The following is a 12,569-nucleotide window of genomic DNA, read 5'->3' on the forward strand; positions in this document are numbered from 1 at the left end:
GAAACGGTTAGCTTGCTGTTTGCTGAGGGACACTTTCCACATGCTTTTGAAGAAGATGTTCCTCAAAATCCAAAATAGCAACAGTTGCCTTGCAGAGTCCACACTCAATGGATTCATCAACGGGTTGTGATGATGTTTCCGGAAGATCTAGAGGTGTCGATGATGATGTTTCCGGAAGATCTAGAAGTGTCAATGATGATGTTGCAGGAAGATCTAGAAGTGTCGATGATGATGTGACAGGAAGATCTAGAAGTGTCAATGATGATGTTGCAGGAAGATCTAGAAGTGTCGATGATGATGTTGCAGGAAGATCTAGAAGTGTTGATGATGATGTTGCAGGAAGATCTAGAAGTGTCGATGATGATGTGTTGCTTCCTGACACAGTTTGACTAGTTGGTTCGGATACGTGAATTGATGCAGAATCCTGGAATTTCATAAAAAGTAACCATTTAGTATACTAACTTGATGAAATACTTATTTGTTTTCCGAAAGTGATGACATTTGAAATATATCCTACATATATCTCTCTTACACCATTGCATCTTCTTATCTGCTATTACCAACATCTAGCATGACAAATTTTGGCTGAGCCCTTAAAATGAATCATGTGCCTAAGTTTGAAGACTTGAAATGTTAATATTTATGTATTCTATATTCCATCAGACAAAGCTTGATTTCTTCTTAATAAAAAAAGCAGTTTGAAAGTGCCAAGATTTCACCTTAGTATGGTCATTGACCAGAAAAGATAAATAGAAATGGATGTATAATTTTCAGGTGTATATGTTAGCCTTAATGGTCCTGTATATACTATGTACTAATTCAAGTTATTTCAGGTGTCCTTTCAAAAGGCAATAATAATTTATTCCAATCAACATATCCCCTGTCGGTAATATATAAATATAACTTAGCAACACAAATGACGAAGGAAAACAACGTCTTGACTCATGCCCTGACCTGGCCTCGAACTCACGATCTACGGCACCCAATCGCCTAGCCAGAAATACCCCAAGCTTATACCGCTGCGCCACATCGGCGTTCTTACTAAAGAACATTCCAATGGTGCAGTGACGGTCGGCCCTATACCCTGACATGATCACTGTGGAAGTCGTTTATAAGATTATATGAATACCTGGATCGCAATGTATTTACATACATGGATACAAATTGTACATATATATATATAATATATATTTCTCTCGTTACAACTACGACAGGAAATTCAAGTCTTTATCTTCGGATCACCAACACATAGTGTATATGATACATTGTGCTAATAAATAGATATATTAGATATAATACCCAGTCTTATAACAAGCATTCTGTGAGTACTGCTAAACCAATACATGTCCCCTACCGGTGCCCCCAAGTTAAAACTTAAGCCAAATCTGAGTAAAAAAGTTAAGCCTCAACTGAAACATGATCATTTTATGGCAATAAGTTCATTCCAAACAATGTGTAAATTCAACTCTATTGGGGTGAATAAACAATGTTTCCTGCCCATAAAAGATATTCAGGTATTCTTTTAGTATGTCTACTGTACAGAGTAAAAGAATCTAAACTGAATCTAAATTGAAATGTGTAATAACAGCCTTAGATTGAAATATAAACATAATTCTGCATAACACAGCATAGTAGTACACTGATTTTATTCCAAAAGAATCTCACATCAGTGAAGCATTCAATACAGAGAAAACAGTTAAGTCAATATTATGGTAAATATTTCAAAAAATTAAAATAATTTTTTTTTTAACTTTTAACCAAACAAAAGTAATGCCACACACCCAAAGAACCTCTATGCAAAGAATCAGCATCCTTATACCAATATTAAGTGAATGGTGTGCCATTATAAAACTTTAACAAAAACTTTAACCTGAAGAATACAGAGAAAAAAGTTAAGTTCATAATATGGCAAATATTTCAAAAAATTAAAATAATTTTTTTTTTAACTTTTAACCAAACAAAAGTAATGCCACACACCCAAAGAACCTCTATGCAAAGAATCAGCATCCTTATACCAATAATAAGTGAATGGTGTGCCATTATAAAACTTTAACAAAAACTCTAACCTGAAGAATACAGAGAAACAAGTTAAGTTCATAATATGGTAAATATTTCAAAAAATTAAAATAATTTTTTTTTAACTTTTAACCAAACAAAAGTAATGCCACACACCCAAAGAACCTCTATGCAAAGAATCAGCATCCTTATACCAATATTAAGTGAATGGTGTGCCATTATAAAACTTTAACAAAAACTCTAACCTGAAGAATACAGAGAATCAAGTTAAGTTCATAATATGGTAAATATTTCAAAAAATTAAAATAATTTTTTTTTAACTTTTAACCAAACGAAAGTAATGCCACACACCCAAAGAACCTCTATGCAAAGAATCAGCATCCTTATACCAATATTAAGTGAATGGTGTGCCATTATAAAACTTTAACAAAAACTTTAACCTGAAGAATACAGAGAAACAAGTTAAGTTCATAATATGGCAAATATTTCACAAAATGAAAATAATTTTTTTTTAACTTTTAACCATACGAAAGTAATGCCACACACCCAAAGAACCTCTATGCAAAGAATCAGCATCCTTATACCAATAATAAGTGAATGGTGTGCCATTATAAAACTTTAACAAAAACTCTAACCTGAAGAATACAGAGAAACAAGTTAAGTTCATAATATGGTAAATATTTCAAAAATTTAAAATAATTTTTTTTTAACTTTTAACCAAACAAAAGTAATGCCACACACCCAAAGAACCTCTATGCAAAGAATCAGCATCCTTATACCAATATTAAGTGAATGGTGTGCCATTATAAAACTTTAACAAAAACTTTAACCTGAAGAATACAGAGAAACAAGTTAAGTTCATAATATGGTAAATATTTCAAAAAATTAAAATAATTTTTTTTTAACTTTTAACCAAACAAAAGTAATGCCACACACCCAAAGAACCTCTATGCAAAGAATCAGCATCCTTATACCAATATTAAGTGAATGGTGTGCCATTATAAAACTTTAACAAAAACTTAACCTGAAGAATACAGAGAAACAAGTTAAGTTCATAATATGGTAAATATTTCAAAAAATTAAAATATTTTTTTTTTAACTTTTAACCAAACAAAAGTAATGCCACACACCCAAAGAACCTCTATGCAAAGAATCAGCATCCTTATACCAATATTAAGTGAATGGTGTGCTATTATAAAACTTTTAACAAAAACTTTTACCGGACGGACGGAGGGGCGGACAGACAGACAGGCAAAACCTATTGTCCCCCTGGTTTCACCGGTAGGGGACTAATAACAACACAGACAATTGATAAGATATATATAACTAACATACATATAGTTGCTTATAAAATTGACTTAAGTATTTGTAGCCTACTAAACATTAAAAAATTCGTATAATTATTACTTGCAGCTTCACAAAACTTCAAATAAATTATTCACAAAACAAGTGATAGACCGATTATATCTTAAGAACATATACTTATACATGGGTGTTTTTTTTCAAATTTTAGTTGATATGTGTAGACTGTCAACGAAGTCATGATAATCATTAGTAATGGAATTGTATTATCATAATCACAATTTAGTGTGTATTGCAAGCAATGTTGTTAATTGTAAGCTGTGATTTTTAAATAACTTAAGAGGCTTAATCATAAAGTGCACTTTCACCTTGAATACAATTCATTTTATTTCGGTCACAAATATGAAGCAGTTTTTTTTTTTAGGAGCAACTTATAGTTCCGATGTTATCTGTTTGGTTTTTGGTGATATTGAAACTGCAGGAGAAAAAGGTTTGTATCGTATCTTTATAACTACTGAAAAGCTGTCACATTCTCAATCACCTACTTATGTTCCCATATACTGAACTGTGCAATGAAAACATGTTAAAAGAAGCAATTAAATAACACCAGATTTTTTTTTATACTATAGTATGGTTAACTCAGACTCTTTTAAACAATTCAGTGTTGAAATAACTGCTTTTTTTGTATTGATCTTCATTTTCACCCTTAAATCATCACAACTTTTCATATTTATTAAACTAATGCCTTTCAAATATGTTACCAATGTCTGAAACATTACTTTAAAGGTCCATTGTGTTTTTCACTAAATATTCAAACATTTCTTGCTTTAATAACTATGTTTGGTTCTTTTTGACTAAAAGAATTAAATTCAAATAATAAAGAGTGATCACCAATATTTGTTTCTTCAACAAACAAATTGCTTTAAGCAGAAAAATTCTCTTTGAAACAGACCTGAGATCGAGTGATGTGTGATTGTGTAAGCCTCTAATAATTCACCAACTTTGTCTCGTAAGACACAAATGAGCATATTACATTAATACTTATTTATTAATAATATGTTCCACTTTTGATTACATAATGATAATATATGCATGCAAAAAACATATGAAGACAGACAATGGATTAATAGCACAGCATGTAATATATACGTATATACACACAAACATATATATAATATATTTGACAGGTAGGAATTAGGGTGAAATTATTTTCTCTATGTTATGCAGTGCCAATAGGTGGCATGAGTATCTGTGATTTGCATGTGCAATTCCTTAACGTATATTTATAACTTGTACATGTCATTCAGGAGACACAGGCAGTGGCGGGGACACGTAAATTTATTTTTAAAATTAAAGAAATGCGGAGTGAGTTTTCTCTCTGAAATTTGATTCAAATACTTTGATTGATTTTATAAATGATATACATACATTGATGATCAGTGGGGAGTAGTTTTTATATGGTCAATTTATAATTAAATGAAATCCATGGAATGTACATTGTAGATGCATACATATTTTTTGTGCTGTTGTGTGTAAGTAATCATTTGTTTAATAAATCAGTCAAAGTGCCTCTGCCGCAGTGAAATACATTTCTGTATTTTGTCTTGTTCATTCTATTGGATAATTGAATATAGACGAACAATAAAAGTATTTGTTAACCCCATATTACACATACAAAAATAAATAAAGTGAAAATGAATACTTTAAGTATGCATGATGTAACTCCAAATATATGAAATTCATCCCCATAGTAACTATGGAATCATGAAAAACCTTAGCAGAAGGCAATACAAGACCAGTTTACTTACTTGTGTGTAAAACATTTTGTGAAGTTATCTTTAATATTTGAAAGAAAAAAAAGGACACAACCAGCCTGCATACATATATGCACAGGGCCGCAGCAAACATGTGTTGGGTTTAAGAGACTATGGATTAGTGGTCTAGCCCTACCTCTAAAGCCATGACATAATTTGTTAATTGTGCTTTTTAGAAAAGCATCTTGATAAATTGTTGATCCTTTAATTAACCCCTCTCCTAGTATTAAAATTTGTGGAGGGCTTATAAATTAGGGAACCACTTACAGGTTTACTTTCCAGTACTGATGATTCTGGAAAAACTAAAGAAGGCGCTGGATCACAGATAATCAGGGAAAGGAAACTTAATTTCCTTATTTTAACTGTGAATTGTAGTGATCAAAAACTGCATCGAAAGCCGCCTTTTTTGTCCACATGAACTGTCAAAACTTACTTCTTTTTACATGCCTGTCATAGCTAATCAGTACTGGGCTGTTTGTTGCTAAAGATTTTGGTTTGCGACATCACAAGTGTGAGTGTTTTCAGTGTTTCCGCTATATAACTTTTGAGAGTTTTCAGTGTTGTCCCTACATATCACAGTCACAAGAATGCATTATTGGTCACTTACTATTAGTGACAAACACACATACTGAAATATCAATCAAGCAAAGGGTTATGGAAATACTGATTGGAAGATATGTGGTTTACTAGCTCATAGCTGGTTGATATGTGCAAAGACGTGTCCCTCAGAGGGAACATGAGGTAAGAAGGGTGAAAGCTAAACAAAAAACTACACACCAAAGCCAATAATACTGCAAGAAAGCCATTAGTATGTGAAAGCCCATATACACACCAGAAACAGATAAATATATATAATACAACCTCCTTTGAAAACCTACCAATACCTTTTCTCCAAGAAATGTAGGTCTTCTGCAACATTTTTCTAAAACGTTATACATATCTATTTTTTTATATGTTTCTATAAACAGATTAAGACAATTTAAAAAATATTATATATATATATAACAAAGCTTGTAGAAATTAAGACAAAAATATTTACTAAAATTAGAAAACATCTCATTTTGATTTTACTTTCTTTGAAAGACTTTTTTTTTTAAATCCAGAAATATATTCAAAAATTGAACAGACTCATTGTTTCTTTACATAATTCTGTATAGAAATAAATCTATATTGGTTATTCATTAAGGGCATAAAAATAGTAAGTTCATATTCAACATACCTTATGGTAACCACATTTACATAAAATCCGCCGTCCTAACAGATCCACTGTCTGCATCATAAGGTGACGTGGACATTCATCAATCTTTCTGATGGTGTCTTTCCATTTACGGCTACCAGGCTTCTTGCCAGTGGAAAATTTAAATTTACCAGCAGCATACTGCTTCATCACACCCTCCCAGTAGCTATCAGGTTGACCTTTCTTAGGCATCCTGAAAATAATGTAAACAATATTTCAAACTGTAAGACAGAGTTATATAATCAGTTAATTTGTAATTGATACCGATAAATTATTATCTTATAATAAATTGTTATAATATGATCATTATTGCAAATTGAAGATACAATTTTTGTAAAGATACATCATCAGAACTTCCATATACATGGTAGCCAAACTGGAATTTCTTGCAAGTAGGTTAAAAACAATGCGGGTGAGATGTGGCTGTACAGAACAACCAATGTTGAAGTTGAACCATGAAGGTGATTGACAAAGACTTAGACTCCAGGAATCCATTGCTTAATCTTTGTTTGTGATAGTAAAGAATAAAAGTTCAGATCCGCTACAAACCTAAATGTTGATCATTTGATGCGCAGCTATGCTATATGTATAAGTACGTTGTGGTGGTTGGTCAGGTTGATCTCAACATATTTCAGCCTCCCAGGGACGATTCCACTGAAATATCAATGTAATACATTGATTAGTTCAAGAGAAAAAGTCATTAATATTAACAATCATTGCCAAATGGACCCCTTTTGGCCATGCCACTCAGGCCCCAGGGAGTCAGCCCCACCATTTCAATTTATACAACTTTGAATGTCTATATCCAATAAGGACGCTACCATGCAGTCATATATCAGCGATATCTATTGCTTAATTTATAATATGATCATTATTGCAAATTGAAGATACAATTTTTGTAAAGATACATCATCAGAACTTCCATATACATGGTAGCCAAACTGGAATTTCTTGCAAGTAGGTTAAAAACAATGCGGGTGAGATGTGGCTGTACAGAACAACCAATGTTGAAGTTGAACCATGAAGGTGATTGACAAAGACTTAGACTCCAGGAATCCATTGCTTAATCTTTGTTTGTGATAGTAAAGAATAAAAGTTCAGATCCGCTACAAACCTAAATGTTGATCATTTGATGCGCAGCTATGCTATATGTATAAGTACGTTGTGGTGGTTAACTTGGTCAGGTTGATCTCAACATATTTCAGCCTCCAAGGGATGATTCCACTGAAATATCAATGTAATACATTGATTAGTTCAAGAGAAAAAGTCATTAATATTAACAATCATTGCCAAATGGACCCCTTTTGGCCATGCCACTCAGGCCCCTGGGAGTCAGCCCCACCATTTCAATTTATACAACTTTGAATGTCTATATCCCATAAGGACGCCACCATGCAGTCATATATGAGCCATATATGTATTGCTTAGTTTCAAAAAAGTTATTTTTATCAATTTAGTAAATTGACCCCTTTAAGCCCCAACTCTTAGTCCCCTGGGGGTTAGCTGGACTCTTATAGATTTCTTATCCTCATCCCCTAAACTGCCTTCCAAATAATTAGTTCATATAGTGCTAGCTAGCAATTTAGCCAAATTGACCACTTTCGGCACTGCTCTAAGCCCTCAGTGGGGTCAGCCCCACCTCATAATGATGCTATACCAGTCAACTTTTGTTCAATTACAATCAGCAGTTATATATATGAAGAAGTCAATTGTTGACGGATGGAAAGACGGATACCGGACACCACAATATGGCATAAGCTCACCGTGGTCCTTAGACCATGGCCAGGTGAGCTAAAAATCAACACAACTGTGTTTCAATAATGTTTTCAGGTCTTCAGGTGATACATTTTCCATATATATAACATATATATATATACACCATCATCACCATTTAGTATGTATACATTCAACGATAAAATCCCTATCTGGGTAGCAAAATTTGTTGAAGGCATAATAAGAAACTAAAAGCTTACTGTATGTTAGATAGATCATATCAGTTCTACATATATCAAGTCTAATTAGGAGCTCAAGGTAGGCTATCGATTTCACAATGTTACATAAATACACTATATTCACTTTAAAAGTATGTTGGAAAGAATGCATCAACAGTCAAATGAATGTTAAATAGTGATTTATAATATTTCCCAGACATTAGGACAAATACGTGATATATACTTGTTTGTGAAAAATTCTCCAGCAATGTCACTAATAATAGGGACGGATGTATGTACATACACGGATCAGGATTCAGGAATTAGAAAAAATATATTCAAAATAACAGAAATGCTATGTATATAAAGGCATCAGGAAATAAAAACATATATACAAGTAAAACACTTCCTGTTATCATAATGTGTGTTGCTATATCAAAAATCAAAAAAATCATTGAACACGCTTTTTATTAATTTAATTGCAAATTTGATTTAATTAAAAAAAAAAACAAAACAATATGATATGTTTATTATATTTACTTAGAAAATAGGCTTCAGTAAATGGATTGTTTTTTATTGCTTAATATATATAGCAATAAAAAACAATCCATTTACTGGACATGTTGACCTAATTGGCCCTGACCTTTGACCTATTTCAATATAGTTGAAATAGGTCAAAGGTCAGGGCCAATTAGGTCAACATGTCCAAATGCTGTACCAATGGGAACACCTTAACCCAAATAAATCTGAAAGCCTTTTATTTATTTATCTAATGGTTTTACGTCTGCTATTAAAGCCTGCGGCCTTTCAGCTAACATGAAAAAATAGGAAAACAAGTAGAATGGGTATAGTAGTACGTAGTATAGGGGTGTCGCGGTTCAGACTTTTTTCGGTTCGGTTCGGTTCTCATTTTTTTTGTCGGTTTTCGGTTATTTCGGTTTGGTTCAGGCAACCTTGTAATTTTTTTTTTTTTACATATCTTAATTAAACAAGAACTTAAAAGAACATATGGGCATTGAAATTACTTTTAATATGCTAACAAATAATAAAACAGTAAAAAAAATCACAAAACTTCATCTCAAGGTATTCATTATTGAATTTTTAAGAAAGACAAAATCTCTGACTTTCTGCCATACTGCCACTGCGTCATTTGTTGACTAGATTAGAAAATATTTAAATAAATTGTTAATCAAACTGTAAAACATTAATACTGTGAGCACTGATCATAAGCAACAACAACTTTGACATGAGCCTGACCTCGTAGTCCTTGCGGTAGGCTCCCTGGGTTTTAACATTATGCCGCGTTTACAGGATACGTGTGCCGTCATTGAAGACGTCGATCCCGTTGCATATATGAATTGCGTTTTGCAATTATTGCACTCAGTTATTGTCTTATCGACAACGCCATCCTTGTTAATAAAATTGATATATTCCCACACAGCTGATTTCAGTTTGGCCGCCATCTGTGGTGTCAGGTAAACAATCCTAACCAATACAGTCGTGTTTTTCATTGCGAATGCGCGACTACATAGTTAATAGTCAAAGGCGTGTATCGTTAAAGATATCAATCATATAACACAAAAGGCACACGCCTTTGCTACAATGCGGACGAAAACGACCGACTTATTTAGAACCGAACCAAAATCCACAAACAGCAAACAGAACCGTGAGCTTATGAACCACGGTTAACCGAACGCTAGCAGAGATGGATGGGAGTCCTGAGAGAGTTAATGTTGGACATCCTATGTATCCTGTCAATTTGGTTTACCGGTATCTAGCTATAGGTTTCTGAAGTACTTCAAAACATGTAATGAATGTTTTGAGATATTGAATAGTGGCCTACAATACCATATCCTCTGGGCCGACGTTATCACGTACAGCTACTCCTCCTCGAAAGACCACAGAGGGATATTTATAGTGGACATTAAAAGCTGTATTACATATATATATATATATATATTGGTGTCGGTCGCGTTACACCTTAAAATACAGTAACGTAATTATTACCTCCCCATTATGTAATTGGTTGTAAAACGTCATAATGTTGTTATAGTGTTACTAAGCATTAAAAAGTAATCGCCTGAAGATAGATTCGGATCTTAATTAAAGTTCCCCTTTAATTTGCCTTACATAATGACATCTCCATTTTTTTCATAAACTCCCATACAGGAAAATGTACTAAATACACTTGTATGTATTTTTTTTTTATGTTTTATCTATATTGTTTCTGTGCATGTCTTTTACGTATACTGTTTGGGTCGGTTTGGATAGCTCATTAGATCTAATGATGTACCAACTGTAAAAAGAATTTGAATTTAATTGAATGTAATTACATTTAATCCTCTATCCTAATGAATTGTCAAATTTGACAGATCAGTGTAATGATTACATGTAGGCCTACTAAATACATGACCAATGACGTTAAGTGATTCAGCTGTCTTTCATTAAAGGATGCACTATATGTAAGGCTTGTGGCATATACCCGCCGAAAATATTTGTTTAATAATAAATTCCATATATACTATATAGAGCTATATATATATAAAGACAATCGGTATAACATCATCTTGATATATATAACACACAACTAATTTCCAACTGAATTCAATTCACATTAAATGTGTTTCAGTCATATGTCTCAGAGTAAACTATAAAACTATAACATACAGCATTCTGTGAAGGTTTAATTAGTTTAAATGAATGTATCGTAAATTTTTAGAAAATCTATTTATAGATTTTTCATGTTATTTTTTTTTCTCGATCGTGAAGTCACATGCACAGTATGAATTAATGATTATAAAAATATTGGCCAATTTTAAGTGATTCATTTATTGAAATAACATTTTGTATGGAGAAGAGGGAGGAATACAATTAATTAAACTTGGAAAACTTCTTGCACTTCAACAGCGCTGACCTATATTTTTAGTGATGGCAATAATTACCAAATATTGGAGGCTGGACTTAAATATAAGTCAGAAATCGACTAAAACATGTAAAACTTCACTTCTTAAAGGTTTTCAGATATAATAACAATCACGCAATTCGATAAATAACGAGAAAATAAGGATTTTACCAACTTCAGCTCCATATACCTTTTGCCGCCTTGTCCGCCATGTTGGATGTTAGGAAATGTTCGCACTTGATAAATCTAGGCTTCTGATTGGTCGATTGCGTTAGGAATTGTTTCGGAATACAACACTCTGTATGGCTGGCGCGTTAGGAATTGTTAGGAATTGTTCGGAGTGTTAGGAATCGTAAAACCGGCTAATCGCTTTGTGGTGCGGCCACCTCGTCTTTTAGTTAACTATAAATAATAACAAAATATGTGATTGAGTGGCATGATGAAATGTTTTCATTCTACATGCAATCGAAGCTGAGGGAAACATTTTATTATTGATAGGATTGATGAAGGATGAGAGACGAAAGCAAATTTAAATAGTTACATATCTCCCTTCTTCAGCTTAGTAAACTCGGACTGCGAATAATTAGCAAATATGCAGTAGAAAATAGGCTCAGCGGATTAATAAGCGACGGAATCGGAAACAAAATTATGACGTCGTCTATTTGTGACGTTATCGAAACGTCATCTAGACGGTGCCATTTTCAAAGGACTGATCAACGCAATTTTAGCGTTTTCTCTTGTTACTTGATGATCTCTGCACAAAAAACTAACGTCAAGTGATTATTTTGTCAAAAAACTAAACTGAATATTGCGGAAATGGGTGCATATTTAACTTCTTCGCGAGGTAAGCTAACAACAAATGACTCAAGCGTTCAGTTCTTAGAGAACATTTGACCACGTCACTACTAAATCTGTGTCAATACACGCTGTGCTTGACAACCGGTTACAGTAATGATGATAACTTCACTAAACATTCAGTTTAACAGTAGCAACAGTCAGGTACAACAGGAATCATCAGTTTTCTAACAAGAATCCATTTACATCAAACAGGCTATATTCAAATGTATGCCAGAAATTCTGTTATTTTTTTATTCCAAAGATAGTATGTTTCACCAATGTTTCTTTAATTCGTTTTTTATAATTTATTACGTGCAAAATTGTTATCAATTCTGTTTACAGTATCAATGTTTAACTCCAAACATCCCCTAACTAATATACAAGCACAGTTCTGCTATACTTTTCATTTCAAAATGTCTTACAAGTACATCATTACATTGTGGCAGACAATGAATACAAAAATCTGTTTAAATGGTAGACAAATATAACTCTTATTTAAGATCATATTCATGATGGTATTGCAAATCCTT

General features: G+C 32.8%; 1 long non-coding RNA gene across 1 annotated transcript; it reads right to left on the reverse strand.

Annotated features, from left to right (window-relative positions):
* Window positions 1-37: 37 nt before the first annotated feature.
* On the reverse strand, window positions 38-11,413 carry LOC117319801. The gene is made up of 6 exons (XR_004530825.1): window positions 11,374-11,413; window positions 7,484-7,593; window positions 6,919-7,023; window positions 6,352-6,562; window positions 6,011-6,054; window positions 38-424 (listed from the first exon to the last, which is right to left on the reverse strand). It is a non-coding gene; the product is annotated as an uncharacterized LOC117319801 (long non-coding RNA).
* Between the last annotated feature and the right edge of the window lie 1,156 nt (window positions 11,414-12,569).

The sequence above is a fragment of the Pecten maximus genome, unplaced genomic scaffold, assembly GCF_902652985.1.
Source record: "Pecten maximus unplaced genomic scaffold, xPecMax1.1, whole genome shotgun sequence".
NCBI classification, from domain to species: Eukaryota; Metazoa; Mollusca; class Bivalvia; order Pectinida; family Pectinidae; genus Pecten; species Pecten maximus.